The 7880-nt window shown below is 39.8% G+C and overlaps 1 protein-coding gene and 1 pseudogene across 1 annotated transcript in view; one reads left to right on the forward strand and one right to left on the reverse strand.

Moving 5' to 3' along the window:
- The window catches only part of LOC138033165 (steroid 17-alpha-hydroxylase/17,20 lyase-like), a 43462-nt gene that overhangs the window by 16738 nt on the left and 18844 nt on the right, over positions 1-7880 (reverse strand). The gene's annotated exons all lie outside the window — the stretch shown is intronic.
- Positions 296-7131, forward strand: LOC138033309 (uncharacterized; annotated as a pseudogene).

Raw genomic sequence — 7880 nt, forward strand, 5'->3', positions numbered from 1 at the left:
CAGCCCTTCGCGGTGTTAGCTTTGGCATGCATCAGAAATCCATGTTTTAAGTACAGATTGGGTAAGACACCTTTTGAGGTGCTAACAGGAAAGGGCCCGCAACATGCACGTTTTAGTTTCTACACGTTTCGCCCACGTGCAAAACGTGAAGAAATTAGACATGCAAAGCAAAAAGTGAGTTTTTGTGGGTTATGACAGGGAGAGCCCTGCAAACCTAGTTTATTACCCCGTAGTAAACAAGGTCAAAAGAGCATGATGCGTAAAATTTCTTGAGCAGAGATCTTACACATCTGAAATGGGAGAGCACAAACCATTTATGCCCACCCCAGAACAAAGAGTTGTGATGGAAGAAAATACTGAACAAGGTAATCAAATGGAACAGGACGAAAACCGTACTGAAAATATCGACAGTGACCATGAGCAAGTATGTGACATGCCCAAACATTTGGACAAGTATGTTGTAGAGAAAGACATAGATGACAACATTAACTATACTGTAGACTACTGCTACAGGGTTACAAATAATACCATCTACGTACAGTGATGCTGTGAATTCGCGAGAGGCGAGCAAATGGCAAAAGGCCATAAGAGAAGAGATAGCAGCGCTAATTGACAACAATACATAGGATCAGGCAAAACGGCAAAGAATTGCACAAAGCGTGTTACGTCGCAAAGGGTTATTCACAAATTCCAGAAACTGATTACCAGGAAACCCTTACGCCAACAGCTCTCATGAGTTCAGTTTGGATGCTTATGCAACCTGCAGTCCAAAATAACATGATTGCTCATCAATTGGAGGTGAAAACTGCTTCCCTAAACACGCCAATAGATTGTGAAATTTACATGGAACAACCAGAGGGTTTTCAGAAGGTTGACAAAAATGGTGAGATATTAGTGTGCAAATTAAAGAAGTCACTTTATGGTCTCAAACAAAGCGGGAGAAATTGGAACAACGTGTTGCATACCTATTTGTGCAATAAAGATTTTCCACAGTCACATGCTGATCCGTGTGTTTACATAAGAAATCCCAAAACCGAAGGCTGAGTCATCCTAATTGTTTGGGTCAAAGATATCATCATATCGGTGGCCAGTTTAAAATTGTTACAGAGCAAGCTGTCGCTACTTGTGAAGCGGAATATATTTCGCTAGCTAGTGCTGCAAAGTTTCTTAAGCAACTATGTACTGACATGAATATTGCAACAAATGATGTGTTACTCAATGTAGAAAATTGGGGGACCAGTACCTTGGCTAAGAACCCAGTTAATCATCAGAGGTCAAAGCTTATTGACATCAAGTACCATTTTATAAGATCCCAAATACAAGCAGGAACTATCAAGTTAGATTATATTCCCACAGAAGATAATGTAGCTGACATTTTTACAAAGCCTGCTACTAAAGCTAGACTAGAAAAGTGCAATCATTTTACTATTGGGAAATAGTTTTTGTGTTCATGAGTTTTGGAGCAAGTGGGGGTGTTAGAACACCTGCTCCAATATAATGACGTAACTAGCCAACATAACCACATATATAACTGCAATGCTTTTAGTATTAATTAAATCATGTCTTATCTATATGTTAACAGAAAACCGCTCAGGATATTACCATAGTTTGTACAGTGGTCTTTTGCCAAATATGAGGCAGTGTGGCCCAGTGGTTAGGGCACTTGCCTTGAGATCTGGAGATCCCGGATTCAAGACCCGCTCTGACCACTCGCTGAATTTGCTGCTGGTAGTCCCTGGTTCAATTTCCCAGCTGCACTTGTAAATAGCCAACTGGTTTGCCTCCGGCCAGTTGGGATTCTTAAAAGTTGTTGTTGTTGTTGTGTTCTGCTGTTTCGTTGTGTTTTATTGGCCCTGAAAAGCCCCTACGGGGAGCGGCCAATTAAGTATGTAATGTAATGTATTGCTATTAGAGGCAAAAAACCCTTCCTATTTCATGGCGTGCATAAAAACAAGAAACCCAATCCACATCAAAATTTAATAATCATGCGCAACAAAATAAATTTCTCACCAGAGTTCAAGATCAAACCCTTTTCCGAAGAACCTTTTTCTTTAATAATGAAGCAAATAACAGACAACAAGCTTTCTTTCAAATAATTCTTGATTAAAACAAGAATTGGTCAAATTTCCAAGACTGTGCAGGGATGTGTGCAATTGAATACAAATAGCCAGACAGCAGAGATCAGAGATGCATTCAAGGTGTTTGATTCCTTCAATACCCAACCTGACAAAGTTACCACAGAATTTGCCATAGTAAAATATTTAGAAATACAACTCACTGTGCGACAGTTGATTGTAAGATGCAATTGTTGTTGAAGTCCATTATTCGTCGTTTTGAAGATTCATCAACTAGCGCAAACGTGCAAGCAAGTTTGCCTTCAACTGCAGCATCTATAAGAGCTGTTGCAATTAACTTTTTAGTGACTTCCAATTACAGAAGGACTGGAAGAGAGACTGAAAGACGAGGGAGATCACAGTCCCACAATGGGTGTTTTCAGCCATACCGCCCCATCGGAAACCAAAGATCAACACACAATATCGCTGAACCAAGTGTGTTTTACAAAGACATCTGTCTTCTCGGTTGTCCTGAATGGGAAAGGTTCCACGTGGGGAAGTAAAGGCAGATTTGATGCGGAAAAAGCTGTACATTGATGCATGGCCAGTGGCTAAAGACTGGAATGCGGCAACTTTAAGGCAAGAATCTTTTTGGATGTGTCCATAAAAACTCAATTGGCAATAATGTGAGGTGAGGCAATTCATGAGTAGTGTCAAATAAAAGGTGCATTTGAAGTTCACTGCCTAAAGGAAAGGAAAGATGTCTTACTGATAATTTAAATTTGACGAAGCTCTGAAAAGACAGTGGGGTGTAACAAAAATGGTGCCATGTATTTAGTTTTCTTGTTACTAATGAGTAAACTCACTTAATGCTGATTGGTTAAGATTGGTTTACTGTCTCCAAAATGTTAGAAGTTTGAAAGCAAACTATTATTATACCTCTGCAAATACTACTCTCAACAAGTTGTCTTGTCTTCAGAACATCGTGTATGCCAATGATATTGATGTTATTGCCCTGACAGAGACTTGACTCTCTGATCAAGTTGGGAATAATGAGATTTTGCCTGTTGGCTACAACATTCTTCGTCCCGACCGAGTGCTTCTAGCAATTAAAGATTCAATTTCAACTGAACATTCTGAGTTGTACTCTGATTCTTTGGAGATTGTTTCCGTTATCGTCAAATCACCATTCAGGTACATTTTATTAGCAGTGTGTTATCGTCCACCCGACTCTACCAACGCTGTGTTTCTACCAGAGCTTAATCATTTTCTAAAACACGTCGCTGACTCCAACATCAAAGACGCTGTTTTGGGTGGTGATTTTAACTATCCAAGTATTGAATAGATCAACACATCTGGATTTTCTTACTCAGAAAATGAAATTAGTTTTATTGACTGTTTACAATCATACAGTTATTTACAATTAGTAAACTCTTTTACACGCGGCAATAGTCTTTTAGATTTAATATGTACTACCAACAAGCATATAATTGACAATGTCGACGTTTCTGATGATCCTGCAAAGTGTCTATTTTCTGACCATAAAGCCCTGACCTTCGATTTAAAACAAACTTCATCCTAAGGTCTTTTGTAGACAAGCTGCTTATGATTATTCAAAAGGCGACTTTGACAGTCTCGTTAATTCCCTTGAGAGGATCTCATTAGTTGACATTGTCACTAGTGAATGTGATGTCAGTTTGGCTTGGGACAAGTAGAAAGACACCTTTTTTGCTGCCATTGATTCTCTTGTTCCTAAAGTCAACCTAAAGAAGTCATTTACACCTCCATATATTTCGTGTGACCTTTTGCACGCGATCAAAAAGAGGAACTCTCTCAGGAGGTAAGCTAAGACAAAAAACTCGCCAGAGCTATGGGCGAAATTAAGCAAAGCCCGTCAACACATTAAGTGCTGGATCAATGCTAAAAAGAAGGAGTATCTTTCTAATCTTGCCGAATCTGTATTTTCTAAATCCAAACCCTTTTGTCCAAAATAAGCCTCACTTGCTTATTTCTTTTGTATCTCCACGACAGGCGAAAGATCCTTCAGAAGTGAAACTGTGCACACGTAATTCTCATAATCACACCAATACGGCTGCGAAATCTGTTTCTATTTTCCTCCCTTTAAGCGGCCAATATTTCCACTTCGATCGAACCCCGAACACAAATGCATGATCCACCATTGTGTAACACAAACCAAGCAACAAGAAACCTCCATTCACTCTAACACGAAAATGCCTCCATTTCGATACAACAGCCTTCGGAAACATTCAAGGTTGTTTGGGGGGCCCTTGAAAAGGTTTCAGGGCCTAAAACAATAGAATTCAAACACGTGGAGTTCTAAGAAACGTGACTACTTGCGCGACAAAATTAGAATTGGAACTGGCCGGAAAGGCAGATAAATATTCAATTAGCGCGTGAATAAACAACAAGAAAGAGAAGAAGAATGTAAAGAAAAGAGAATACTACAAAAATAATCAAGAAAAGCTTGCTAAAAAGGCTCGAGAAAGGATGAAGCGGCTACGTGAAAAACGCGCATCACAAGGTGAAACAAACGTCGAGCGGCAACACGTGGTTCTTCGAAGGTAAGAAATTCGTGGGAAAAAAGAGCGGCCCAAGTCCGTGCTAAGAAGATTGAAAAACAGAGACAAGATGACAGAGAAGAACTGAGAAAAGAACGCAAACGACAACAAACTGAAACACGGGAACGAGTGCGAAAATTTCGAGAGAACCGAAAACTTTAATACCGGTGATGCAAGGCAGCAATCGGAAGTGGATTGTGTTACGCCGTCAGCATTTCCTTCCAAGGATGGCTAAAAGAAGGGCCAAGGACAAAGTCTAAATCAGCTAGAAAAAAGGCAGAGGTTGTGCAAACTTTGGCAGAAAGTCCAAATACCAGAGGAATTTTGGAAAAACGAGGTTTTTTGCAGACAATTTCATCTGACAAGCAGGATACAGAGGCAATGAAAAGTGTAGTGGCAGACGTGAATTGGCAAATGGGTTGGCAAGGGTAAAGGCAGCGAAATCAAGTGATGAAACAGGAGCACGTGGTGTAGCATGATCTTTGGCATTTGGGTCAGATATAAAGAAAAACCATCAACCGAGCCGTGTTGCTAAGCTGGTTGGAATAAAACGTCAACAAGTGGCAAATGGAATTGCACAGAGAGAACGTGTTTCAAAGGGAGATGAGGCATGTTGGAACGTGGCAAAAAGGAAAGTGCGGATGGATGCAGTCAAAGAGGAGGTTAAGGCTTATCTATGACTACTGGACCCATCAAGCCAGCCGTCCCACAGGGTCTAAGAAGGATAAGATGCACCAGCGAGTATGAAAGGGTGAAAATGTGGAGCATGCAAAACATGTCCTTGAAAAGACACAGACAGAGTGCTTTAAAGAATTTCAGCAAAATCAACCGGAGGTTAAAATAAAACAGCGGAAATTTGAAGAAATGAAGCCATTTTTTGTGAAAGGAGCCAGTGAATGGGATAGGCAGTCTTTTCTATGCAGGAAATATGTAGAATACAACATTTTATTTGAGAGCTGTATGAAGTTTTGAAAGTCAACAGAATCTAATAACAACGAAATGCCGGTTCCCTTTTTCAATTTTTTAAGTGAAGCTGTTGAGTCAACACTGTGTGAGAAAGAAGGAGCTATTCATCACTGCCTAGAGAGCTTGATGCGGCAGTGTGGAGAATGTGGCCTTAGAAATCTATCAAAAGTTGTCAAGGGAAGAAAAATCAACAGTTGTTCTAGTGAAGTGGAAGAAGTACGAATATGAGACTGTTATAGACAAAAACGGAGAGGAGTGATGAAAAATAGCACTGGTTACGAAAGAGACCGCAGTAAATGAACTGTTTAAGTACTTTCTAGAAGTTCTTAAAGAGTACACATACCATTCCCTCATGGCTAAGTGGCAGATAGACAAGTTTGAGAGCCTTGAGGCCAACCTTCCCTTGAATCATGTTATCTGCGTTCATGACTTTTCAGAAAACTACACATGCTGTTCACAATGTGAAATCCAGTCAAAATACTTCGACCCAAATAAGCTATCCATTCATGTCACCATCCTCTACCACCATGCAGATCTCCAAGCTTCCCTATCAGATGACAACACTTAAGACTACCATTTTGTTCATCATGTACAAAACCTAATTTTAACCCACCTCAGAGAACAACATCATCTAACTGTGGAAAAAATCCGTGAATCCACTGATGGCTCTGCTGGACAATACCAGTCTAAGCACACCTTTGGTGATCTCTCCTGTTGTCTTGCTGATTTTGGATGTCAAATTGACCGTCCCATGCCAAGCGAGATCAAGATGCAGCTGGTGCTAACGGAAAGCAGAGAGCCACTCTTGCTGTACTTCAAAGAAAGGTAACCATTAGTTCTGACAAAGATCTCTATGACTACTTGTCTGAGAACTTTACCCAGCCAACATCAAGCCCTGGACTACATTCCAACAGAAGGTAAAGGTGTTGTGACAAGAAAACGGCCAGGGCGTTCCTTTAAGAAAGTCAAGGGAATAAGGAAAATACACTTGGTCCAAACAACATCAACACAGTGCAAAGTTTTCACAAGGCATCGTAGCTGTGTGTGCGAGGAGTGCTTGTCAAGAAACAGTGGTTCCTGTGTCAACTCTGCTTTTGTTGACGGGTGGCGGGAAGTTGAGATTGCTCAAGATGTCAGGTAGCTGTAACCAGGCAAAATCAAGATGCTGCTGACGAAGAAAGAGTAAATGGCATCACAGATCTGGTTGAGGCTGGAAGCATTTTAGCCATTGCAGCAGCTGATGATGCATGCTTCGACTACTACCTGATAAAGGTTTCCAGTCCTGGTGCAATACATTTACCCTCTGATACTATTGACAACTATATCAGAAGGTGTCATTTATTCTTGAAGGCAACTTTCTCCTAAGGGACAATATCGTTGACATGACATATAAATTAGATAAGAGGAAGCCTATAGTTTATGCAAATACAGTTTGAGCTATATGTGGCAAACTTACAATGATCAGAAGGCAAAGGAAAGAACTCTTTAAACTCTCGCTTGCTCAACACGAGGAAATTATGTCTATATTTTAGTGCTTTTGCTTTTTCATTATTTAGTTGTACCTTGCTATGTGATTCAATGTTGATTTGCCCTGGTTGGGGAATAATTTTTCGCTAAAAAAGTGCATTATTTACCTGAAATTAAAAAGGGACCACGCCCACAATGCATTATGGGTAACGTAAAAATATTGATATTTGTCTATTTTTATGACCAGAAAACTCCAAAATTATATTCTGAACATTCCTTATGAGAATAAGAACTATTTCACATGAAATAAAAGCAAATTTCAAAAATCACTATTTTTAGCCTATGTTATGCTTTTGTACCCCTGGATTGTGCCATTGATCTTAATGATATAAGTGTTGCATCATCTGAAGTGGAAAGCCTTTTGTCTAAGTTAACACCTTCAAAAGCAACTGGTCCAGATGGTATTCCATCTTTTATCATTAAAAAAATGTTCAGCAGTGATTGCACTTCGTGTCCTGTAGATCACGCCCTCAACTTTCCATCATTCGTTGTATAGTTGTAAAGTTGATAAATAAATAAAAATAATAATAAAAGCCTTTAATGAGGGCCTCTCTAGAAGGGTTTTGAAGAGCCTGATGGTATGATTACTCTCTCCTAATTGGCCAAGCAGAAAAAATTAGTTTGAGTTTTTAGACTGGGTTGTTTGGTTAAAGAGACAAAGAAAATGTGTGAAATGTTAAAAATGGATCCTAAAGGGCAAAGGTGGAGGGGATTATTTGGCTTGGCTAAGCACCACTTTTGGTGGTCAAGTTCT

The sequence above is a fragment of the Montipora capricornis genome, chromosome 14, assembly GCF_036669925.1.
Source record: "Montipora capricornis isolate CH-2021 chromosome 14, ASM3666992v2, whole genome shotgun sequence".
Classification (NCBI taxonomy): Eukaryota; Metazoa; Cnidaria; class Anthozoa; order Scleractinia; family Acroporidae; genus Montipora; species Montipora capricornis.